Source organism: Vombatus ursinus, unplaced genomic scaffold (genome assembly GCF_900497805.2).
Source record: "Vombatus ursinus unplaced genomic scaffold, bare-nosed wombat genome assembly UNPS02014781.1, whole genome shotgun sequence".
In the NCBI taxonomy this organism is placed as follows: domain Eukaryota; kingdom Metazoa; phylum Chordata; class Mammalia; order Diprotodontia; family Vombatidae; genus Vombatus; species Vombatus ursinus.
The window spans coordinates 23,301,800-23,312,037 of NW_020954559.1; the positions used below are offsets into that span (position 1 = coordinate 23,301,800).

The 10,238-nt window shown below is 34.0% G+C and overlaps 1 pseudogene; it reads left to right on the forward strand.

The window, feature by feature from the left end:
• The first annotated feature begins 8,611 nt into the window (after positions 1-8,611).
• LOC114046170 overlaps positions 8,612-10,238 on the forward strand; it is a 1,818-nt pseudogene continuing 191 nt past the window's right edge.

A 10,238-nucleotide genomic window follows, 5' to 3' on the forward strand; every position in this document is an offset into this window, starting at 1 on the left:
TATTCTCACCCCATTTGTCCTCCTCTTCCACTAAAAGCATGAGTGGGACAATAAGTATTGACTTAGCAACAAAGGACAACAACCAATGACAGTAATAAGACAGTGTCATTAACTGACAGGACAAAACTCAGTCAAAATGGTTGATCTATAGCCACTTGCCAAATACATAACATATACCAAAGCCACTACAAGGCTATAATGAGAAGAACCAACAGTTTAGGAGATGGCTGTGGTAGATTTTTTGACATCAATAAAAGAGGATCTACAAAAACATCATAAAATGAAATTGATTATGCAATCACAATCACAACTCATTTTCTTATTAAAGATATAGCCCCAATGTCATACTCTCACCATATCTCCAAACTATAACAAAAGCATAATGAACACATATTAAAATTTATACTTGTATAAGATGGTCTACCAACACCCAATCCATAACTCAATTAGACATATTGTGCTGAATTCCTCCCTTCCTTATATTAAAACCTGTTTTCTATCTGGTAACTTCTTAGAGAGATATGTATGGAAATTGTGGTCTTAAGAATATATAAGGATTCGTAAGAGTACACCAAGGAAAGAATTAATGATCTTTCCTGTAAAGGACATAAGCAATTATGTGTACTGTAATTCCATAAAGGATGGCATTGTATAGAATGTAAAATGAATATGGCCTATTGGTGATAGAGATGGGCAGGAAAAAAAAAAAAGGAAGTCTAGTTGAAGTAAATGGGAAAAAAAAGAAGTTACCAAACTCATAACTAGACATTTATCCAGTACCACAGCAGTAATTATTCTGTCCTTGTGAGGTAATGAGTCTTTTTTTTTATTCTACAAGAATCAGAGATCCACTACAATAAAGTAAGAATATCTCCGTGCCCCATCCCACCTCTCTTGAGTTCATCTTCCTAATACTCTTACATAGTCAGGTACATACAGTGTTTCCTGAGTAAAAGGCAAGGATGTGGTACAATATTATCCAACTAAATAATGTATTAAAACTAAGCATAAATGCAGTGAAAAGAGTGTTGGATTTGGAATCAGAAGACCCAGTTCAAGACCCAATTCTGTAGTTACAGTGACATTAGAAAAGCCAGTTTACCTCTTTGGCCTCAGTTTTCTCAAAATAAGGAATTGGACTAGATAACCTCTTTGATTCCTTCTAGCTCTAAATCTTCAATGCTGAGATTTATCCTGATATTATGTGTTAATTACAACAATACTTGTGCATCATTTTCAGATCCCTTTACTTGTATAGTATCTCTGGGTACTAACTGTAACATTTTACTTAATGCTTTGGTATATGGTGCAGACATTTTAAGATACATACTTTCTAACATGTTATTTTTCTTTTTTTCTGTGATTCTGCCTGATCAGATATATAGTAGGAGATATATAGTAGGAGTCAAAAGTAGGAGCCCTTACAGTAATAATTCCTCCTTACAGAGTATGGAGGAGAAAGAAGCATCAACACAGATTCCATATCCTTTACATATTATGGGAAAAGATAAAGGCTTTAAGCCAAAAATATGATCTTTTGGAAATGTATAGATGTATCATAAAAGGGAAGAGAATGTCAAAGGATGGGTGAAAGATCAATGAGGGGTCTAAAAAGATGAGCATAATTTAGTCAGCCAGAATCAGCATAAGCAAAATAAAAAAAAAAAACCACCAAAACATGGCTCATCTATTTACTCAGCAGTTGATAAAGCCTGACAACTTAATTAAGTAACTTTTATTAAGGTTGGAATATCATGTGATGTCTCAATGATAATTCACTTAACTGATTTTAGCAATATTAGAAAGCATACTGCTAAATAATACCAATTAAAAGTTTATACATTAAAAATAATTTAGTTAAATGACCCAAAGTAAGTTACTTCTATTGAAAGATATCACTCTATATACAAAAACTATTTTTAAAGCATCAAACAGGGCTTGATTGACACCATGAAGTCAGGAATTATATGATATGCTTTAACAAAAACTGGAACCAATAGGAGTACTTTGTAGTATTCTACAGAGGTAACTAAGCTACAGTACTAACATTTATTACTACTCACATTATATAAAAATTTTAAAAGCAATTCACATTCTTACATGGTACCTACAGAGTGACATACTTAGTTTTCCAGCTCTTTCAGGGATTGGAGGGCAAATGGTTGATACTTTTAAACCCATTCAACCAACACAATTCTTGTAACAGTCAAAAAACCTTCTTAAAAGAAGTATCAGGGGATGTTCATTATTAATCATATTCCTTTCTCGTTAATCGTGCATGGGTGAGCTTCTAGGGGATTATGAGACTGTAAAAATCCCATCCCAATAAATGTGTCTATAGTAATAAAGTGTATCTAAGTTATAGCCTATATGAGACTCCCATTGATTTATGCTTGTAGTAACTTGGTGGCTGTTCAGAACAAGAATTTGGAATAGCTTAGCATACGGTATATTTGTTTGCTGTCACTAAAGCTTTGGTTAATATAAATACACCTAATTTGGGAGAAATGACCACAAAAACATTAGGAACCAAAATACATGATAACTGCAGAAAGTTACTATCACTCTGACATCAATCAATTCATTGTGCATCTTAATGTTCTGTATAACATAACCACTGAGTCTGAATTTCCAAATTTCTTATAATGAATGTCACCCTCCCATTGCTTTTTCTTATAGCCCCCTTACTTGATGAGATAAATCAGACCCATTATGTGGATGGATCTGGTAGTAATTAGAGGTTAAAGTTGAATTAGGATGAGATGGCAAAAGTACGGTATAGATTACATGGCATACATGGCATACCTGCCTTTGGTGTTTTGCCCATCTACCTGATAAATTTAGATTTCTGTCTTCCTCCATGGTCCCACACATTTGCAGTTTTATATATATTGAATCCACTTATTTACTATTAAATCTGGTAAATTTATTTTCCTGAAGTTAAATTATGAAAACTAGAGTATTATATTTCTAGTGTAACCCAGAGCTTTCACTGTATCAACATGGTGCTAAACATCTGAATGAAAACTAAAAAATTAAGTCTATCATCTAGACACTTAATATCCAGATGTTTGGCATCTTCTTGTTGTACATAATGTCTCCAGATGACAGATTGCATTTTTCGGTTTTCATCTGGATGTTTGCTGCTTTGTTGACACAATCTGCTTTATTCATTCTTCAATTGTATAGATTTTGTATTATTTTATATGTGTCCCTATTATTTCCTCCAATGAATGCTCTTTATGGGAAGGAATTGGTTCATTTCTGTCTATGTATTAAGAGAATCAAGCAAGGGGCCTGACACATTGTAGACATTTATTAAATACTTGTTGAATCAATATATGAGTGATAGTTCATTTTTTTCTTATACAATGATTGGCACATAAATGACAATACAAGAAAAAATACACTGTAAATAATAGAAGCATTTTCAACTGGAATTGTTTTTTGAGAGCAGACCATATGCAAAGGGAATTTTGTACTGTCCATTAAAACACAGGAAAAAAATCTAGCCTTATAAATATTTTTAAAGAAAAAAAGATCCATAAAAAAATACTATAACAAATTTTCACTAGCAAAGGCAGTGGCACAGCAATGTTTGTACACTAACGGTTTCGTTCTGGATGTATTAATACAAAAAAGTAATCCATAGATCAAAATCAATCAATATTCCTTGAAAGACATAACAACAGAAATGACCCTATTCAATGATACCTGGATTATAAACATTGGGCAAGACATAAATTAGGAGAGGAATGTTTGCACAGATCCCAACTTTAAGAGGGATTCTAGGTAAATGGTGAATATATGTATATATAGACATATATATGTATATGTGTATATGTATATATGTATACACACACACACACATATATATATATTTATAGAATCTACATACTTTAAATCACTTCATGTATATCTTTCCATACTTCTCTGTATTTACCACATACATAATTTCTTATATCACAATAATATTATTCTACATTTACATAGCATAAGTAGTTAAGTCATTCTCCAATTGGTAGGTGTTTATTTTGCTTCTATTTTTTTTGCGGGGGGGGTGGACAATGGGGTTAAGTGATTTGCCCAGGGTCACACAGGTAGTAAGTGTTATGTGTCTGAGGCCGGATTTGAACTCAAGTCCTCCTGAATCCAGGGCCAGTGCTTTATCCACTAAGCTACCTAGCTGCCCTTGCTTCTATTTTTTTTTCAAATCTCAGCTATGTGCACTGAATATTCCTCCAGCTGTTTAAATTGTTCTTTATTTCTTTAAGGAACACTATGTAATTAAATCTATATATCTTGTTTGTCCTTTGGTATATTGAACCTCATATACTCTGTGCATTTTGTAGTTACTTGAAATGGGATTCCCTATTATTGCTCTTGAATTTCATTGGAGATCTTGTTTCAGTTTACTATTATTGTTTCTTTCTTTTCTTTCTTTCTTTTTTTTTTTTTTTGCTTCTAACAGATTGTCTTTCATTTCTGTGTACTTGTATTCCCAAACAGTTATTATCTCTTTTTGTTTCTTTTGTAAGATTTTCCATCTTGGATTTGTTTTTCTATTTTGCCCATTATTTCTGCTGTTCAGGCTTTAAATTGTACTTTCACAACTCTTATTTCTCTATTAAACCATTGAACATCCTACTGTGGTTCCATACTCTCTTGAGAATCCACAGGGTACTCTACCTCATTGAGTGCTGATTTATTTTTTTTCTTTTGCTGTGATTATTCATAGAGATCTGGATTTTTTGCTTGCTTGGATGCCATATTTGCTTTGGTAATCAATATCTTTTCTGTTGGTATATATTATGCTCAAAGTCATTAAATGAGTTTTTTTTTTCTCCTGAGATCTGTGATGATTTCAGTCTGACCACTTATAATCAGAATTATTCCCTTTTTTAATGGTTGTTTCTGGACATCAAAACCATTACCTTTATTCTGGGCAATTCTTTTTTCATCAGTCTACTTCTCTGCCCAAAGTAACTTCTGGGAGAATAGAATTGGCCCCAGCTGGATACTGGATCTTTCTTTTAGCCTTAGTGGAGAGTCATATACATCTTGCTCCAGTACCCTCTGTTCTTCAGTTCTCTGCCTGAGTTCTTTTACAACACATAGTATTGCTGTGCTGTCATCCCAGACAGAATAAATTCCTCCCTTTTGGTTTTCTTCATCGTTGAGGGAAGGGGGTTACTGAGCATATTAAGGGTTAGAGATTAGCATTCTCTAGTACATCTCTTACCTCATTAAGATTTTTCATGTCCTTGACCATGTAGATAGTTGAAATTGCTTTATCTCTTGCATGTTAACTTTTATTTTGGAGAGCTATGAGGGGTCATGAATGCTTGATAAAATGTTTTGTCTTCCATCTTGTTGGTCACTTGAACTGAAATTCCTTAAAGAGAGTTGTAATCATACAAAATTGTCTGGATTAAAAATCCACATAATCAGTTTCAAGTGGATGAAGAATGTCTGTTGCCCAGATTACAATATGCATTTGGATAAATTTATAGAACTTACTCATCAAAATCTTTCTATCTATCTATCTGTCTATCTATCTATCTATCTATCTATCTATCTATCTATCTATCTGGGATAGGCAGTATGCACAAATAGAGGGTTGGATCTGGAATTGAATAGGAGGATGATAGTGGGTTCAATTATTTCTGGGAAACTGCAAAGTTTAATGACCCCAGGCTTCCATGGAAATAAATTTTTAAACTATCATTATGCCAATATTGCTGTCTGGTTGTGATAGATAGAAAACAACAATTTCAGAAAAATTAAAAATGACTATCATGAACAGAGAGAAGCATGTTGGGTGTGAAAATCCTATACCACATTAACGAAAACTTTAAAGAAAAAATAATTATAAGATATCCTTGAGGCAATATATAATAGGGTCAGAAGATGGTTTGGTCAAGTGTCAAGATCAAGAAATGACAGGTAGATAATTAGAATATTCCACTGCTACCCTTTTGTTATCAAGGAAATGCAGAGAAGGTCTCCATCACATTGAACAAACTCCCTAGGTGGCAAATGTATGGGGGAACATGGTCAATTACACAAGATGGGGCAGGTACAGATGCATTGTGATTTGTATTATTGAAAGAAATTCCCAAACTGATTAGATCATAGATTCATTTGAGAATTTGAGTATAAATATTTTGTAACTAGATACAGAAAACAAAATTTACTCTTTGTTTCAAATAACAAAATTAAAAACAAAATTACAAAAGTCTCAGTGAAGTAATATACTGTGAGATGAATGACATAAAACATTTTCAATGAAATCTTAAGTGGCCTCTTTGCTTCATTACCAGAAGGCAGAGCATAACACATCACAATTTGAACACCACCCCAACAGGTGAGAAATGAGAAATTTTAAGGCCTATTGAGCACAAAATATTTTCACAGTGGGTCAGCATAAATTTATTCAGCACAGGTGTTTCTATAATTGTGGTACTTTGGGAAAAATTCAAAGTGCTCCATGTTCAATTGTCATTGAGCACATTTCCACCTGTTTACTCTGCTGATCTACCATTAGCATACAATTGGTTTATGGGATGAAACAACTACGACAGTAGCTAACTGGAAATGATAAGATTTATCAGGCAGTTTTTGTCCCTATTTTAATCATTTTAATTATGCTCTTTTTTCACATTAATGAGTGTCACCCCAATAAATCACTACCAACGTTTACAGCACCAATAGAGTCATTCCTAATAACTACTAGATAGTACAGCAAAACAAGTTACCATATTGGAAATGTCTGAAAATGTATGCCTCGTTACGCATCTATGCACATGTGCACATCGATGTATCTACGTTATAAGAGGAAGAAATGCTGAATCATCAATTCTCTAAAGTCATTGGTCTCTGGGTTGGTTTTCAGTATTGCTTTCCTTTCCTTTGTGGTCTTCCTGAACATGATTCTCCTGGTTCTGCTTCCTTTGCTCTACATCAACTTGTACAAGTCCTCCCAAGTTTTTTCTGGATTCTTCATGTTAATTCCTTACAATATAATAATAGACCATAAAATTCACACAAATGATTTGTCTTCTTATAATGCTTATGGATTGCTTTTTGTTTCTGGTGTGTTAAGTGAGAGAATACCTTCCCCTTTCCCAAAAAAAATGTACAATTTCTTTTAACTTTGCACATCATAATTTTTTTTTTAAAAAGCAAATATCTAGTACTTAAATTTTGTTTTGTATCAAGCAAAGTGGTACATTCTTTTTCCCATGCTTTAAAGCTTCCATAAAGCAAAACCAGGATAATTATACACATAATAATTAAAACAGTATAAAAAGAAAGAATAACAGCAACAATACTACTAAATCTTAATGCTGAAATATTTTAATTACCAAGCTTATCTTCAAAGAATGAATAGGAATCTTCTCCTCTTCCCAAAGATATGTAAGACTATCACTGTAGCATAACCCACATAATGTATGATATTTTTAATATGGTGGTTAGTTTTGCCGAACTATATTTTTCCCTCTTACTCTTTATCATATAAATGGCTGATGGTGGGAGTAGAAAAGGGTGAACACTGGGAAATGTAGATGATGTAAAAACTACAGATATCACTACAAATTTATCTTAAATAAAATTTCCATAAATTATTTTGAGGGACAATTATTCTACAAAGCAATAACTTATTGAAATCCTCACTACTGTTCATTTAAGAGACGCCATTTATAAGCCCAACAGAAAAATCTTGCCACTTTTAACGCATTCATCAACAACTCTTCCCCTTCCTCCACACGCACACATGTAACAGTAAAGAAAATGGTTCATCCTTCTATTAATTTCAACATCCAATTCAAGTTTTAATTGTGAATTTAAAAAATTTTCACTGTAGATTTCTCTTTGTTGTTTTTTGCAGCTTCACATTTTCAAAAGAATTGTACTTATTCTTTGGTGATAGATGAGATTATTTCTTTGGATTCTTTAGATTCTTCAATGTATATTGACTTATCACACATGTGTTTATAAGAACTTGAACATTACAGAAAGGCAAGTCCTTTAAAAACGGAATACTATGTTAGTTTTTAGGTTGTCATTTAAAAAAATTGAATGTATTAGAAAAGGAAGACATGACACTATCTATGTAAAGCTTCAATACAACTGCTGGCTCAGAAAGTAAACGTTTTTATCACTATCTACGCAACATAGTAATCACTGGGTTTTTAAAAGACAAGGAAAATGATCGATAAATTAACCAACTGTTTTGGTTTCTATAGGATCAAACAGTTTAATTCCTTTTATTTTTTTCCCCTTTTATTCACTATAAAAACACAAGCTATGTTTTCATGTCTGTATTTAGAATAATATTGAAAACCACCCAAAAGCATCACCCTTAGAGCCAGACAAGAGCTTCAGCCCCAATAACTCTGACCTGAAGTCACCTGGACACTTGCCCAAGTCTCCAGGGCACCAAAATCCATTTTTAGAATTAACTGTGCTCTTCCAGTGGGCCTGTAGCATTTTCATCGGTATTTAGCTATTTAACTTCTTGAGCTCATGGTGCAGCTGCTTTAGTCTGGTCCTAGCCTCTCCTTGGGATGGTGCTTCACTGGCACTGGGCACCACTCTTCACTTTTTGATGCATTCCAAAATGAAGTAGACAAAAGAAGGGTCCAAAAAACCTATAAAGAACTATTTATTGGACAACACAAATGGCAGCCTTATCCCAAGACAAACACTCAAGATGATTCAGCCATCTGCAGTTTGTTCTCTAGTTGGTAGAGTAAATAAGTTAACTTCTACCAAGGCCTCATCCAAAAGGTAGTTTTGGAGTGACCAACTAACATCCGAGTCTTCTAACACTGATGTTGCTATAGACCCAGAGCACAGTGATAATGAAAAACTTGAAAGAGTCTCTCAAGAAACTGTTGATCTCATGATTAAAGAAAACTCTTATTTTCAGTACTAGAAAGAAGTGGCAGAAAAATGGAGGAAGGCTTTTCTTATGAAATACTGGAAGAAAATGAGAAAATACATAAAGAAATTGAACAGAAGGACAATGCAATTGCCCACCTAAAAGAAGAAAATAAGGAACTGGCAGAAGTAGCAGGACATGTGCAATATATGGCATATATAATAGGAAGTCTCTAGAAAACTTTGAACCATGAAATAACCCGGCATTTGAGGATTCTGATTCTGGAGGTGAAGAAGTAGGCAGAGATTTTGACAAAATCCCCAGATTGACACACGTGATGAAAGAAATGCTACTTTACAGAAAAATGATTGACCATATATATAAATATTTTATGTTTGACTATTGGAAAATGACACTGACAAAGTTTACCTCCACTTTAGTTACACGTTTGAATTACTTTTCTAAATTATTGAAAACTTTGAACATTCGGCTCTTTTTTTAACTCGATGCTTAGTGGTAGAGAATTAATTGTATTCTGCAAACTATTATAGCTAGCTTTTGGATATTTGTATTAAAATACAAATATTGTGTATTTTTAACCTTGTGATACTTTATGTAAATAGCATATTTTCAGCTGAATATGGCATGACTTACACATACTTGATAAAATAAACTTCAATCTCCCATCAAAAAAAAAAAAGAATTAACTGTGCTCAACCTTAATTTAGCACCTAGCACCTATCAGATGTCTGAGAGAGGGAGATCCTCACTATTCTGGCTTCCTTGGGCACTTTGGCTCAGACCCTGGATGGTGACTATAAAAGCTGTCTCCATGATCTTCTATTGACTTCCACCACCTTTTCTGGGTCCTGGGGGGAGCTGAAAGCCAGGTGAGGTTTTCCAGTTGTGTCTGGCTCACTCTCAACTAAGATGAGGAAGAAGAAGAAGAAGAATAGCACAAAACTGCTGATAGCGTTGCCCATTAAGGACGGGAATAAGGATTTATATAGCTCATTCTGCTAAGTGCTCTACGAATATTATCTTAATTGATCCTTACAACAACCCTGCAAGGCAAGTGAACAGTAGAGAAAACTGGGACTTAAGAGGAACAGAGGTTAAGTGATTTACCCAGGTTCACACAGCTAGTGTCTGATGTTGAATTTCAATTCAGGTCTTCTTAACTCCAGACCCAGGTACCTCTCCACTATGCTACCTAACTGCCTAGATGGACACAAAACCACATATCAACTCCCCTTACCAGCTACTCTTATCTTCCGCCATTCTGAGACAGATCTGGACACACACACACACACACACACACACACACACACACACACACACACACACACAC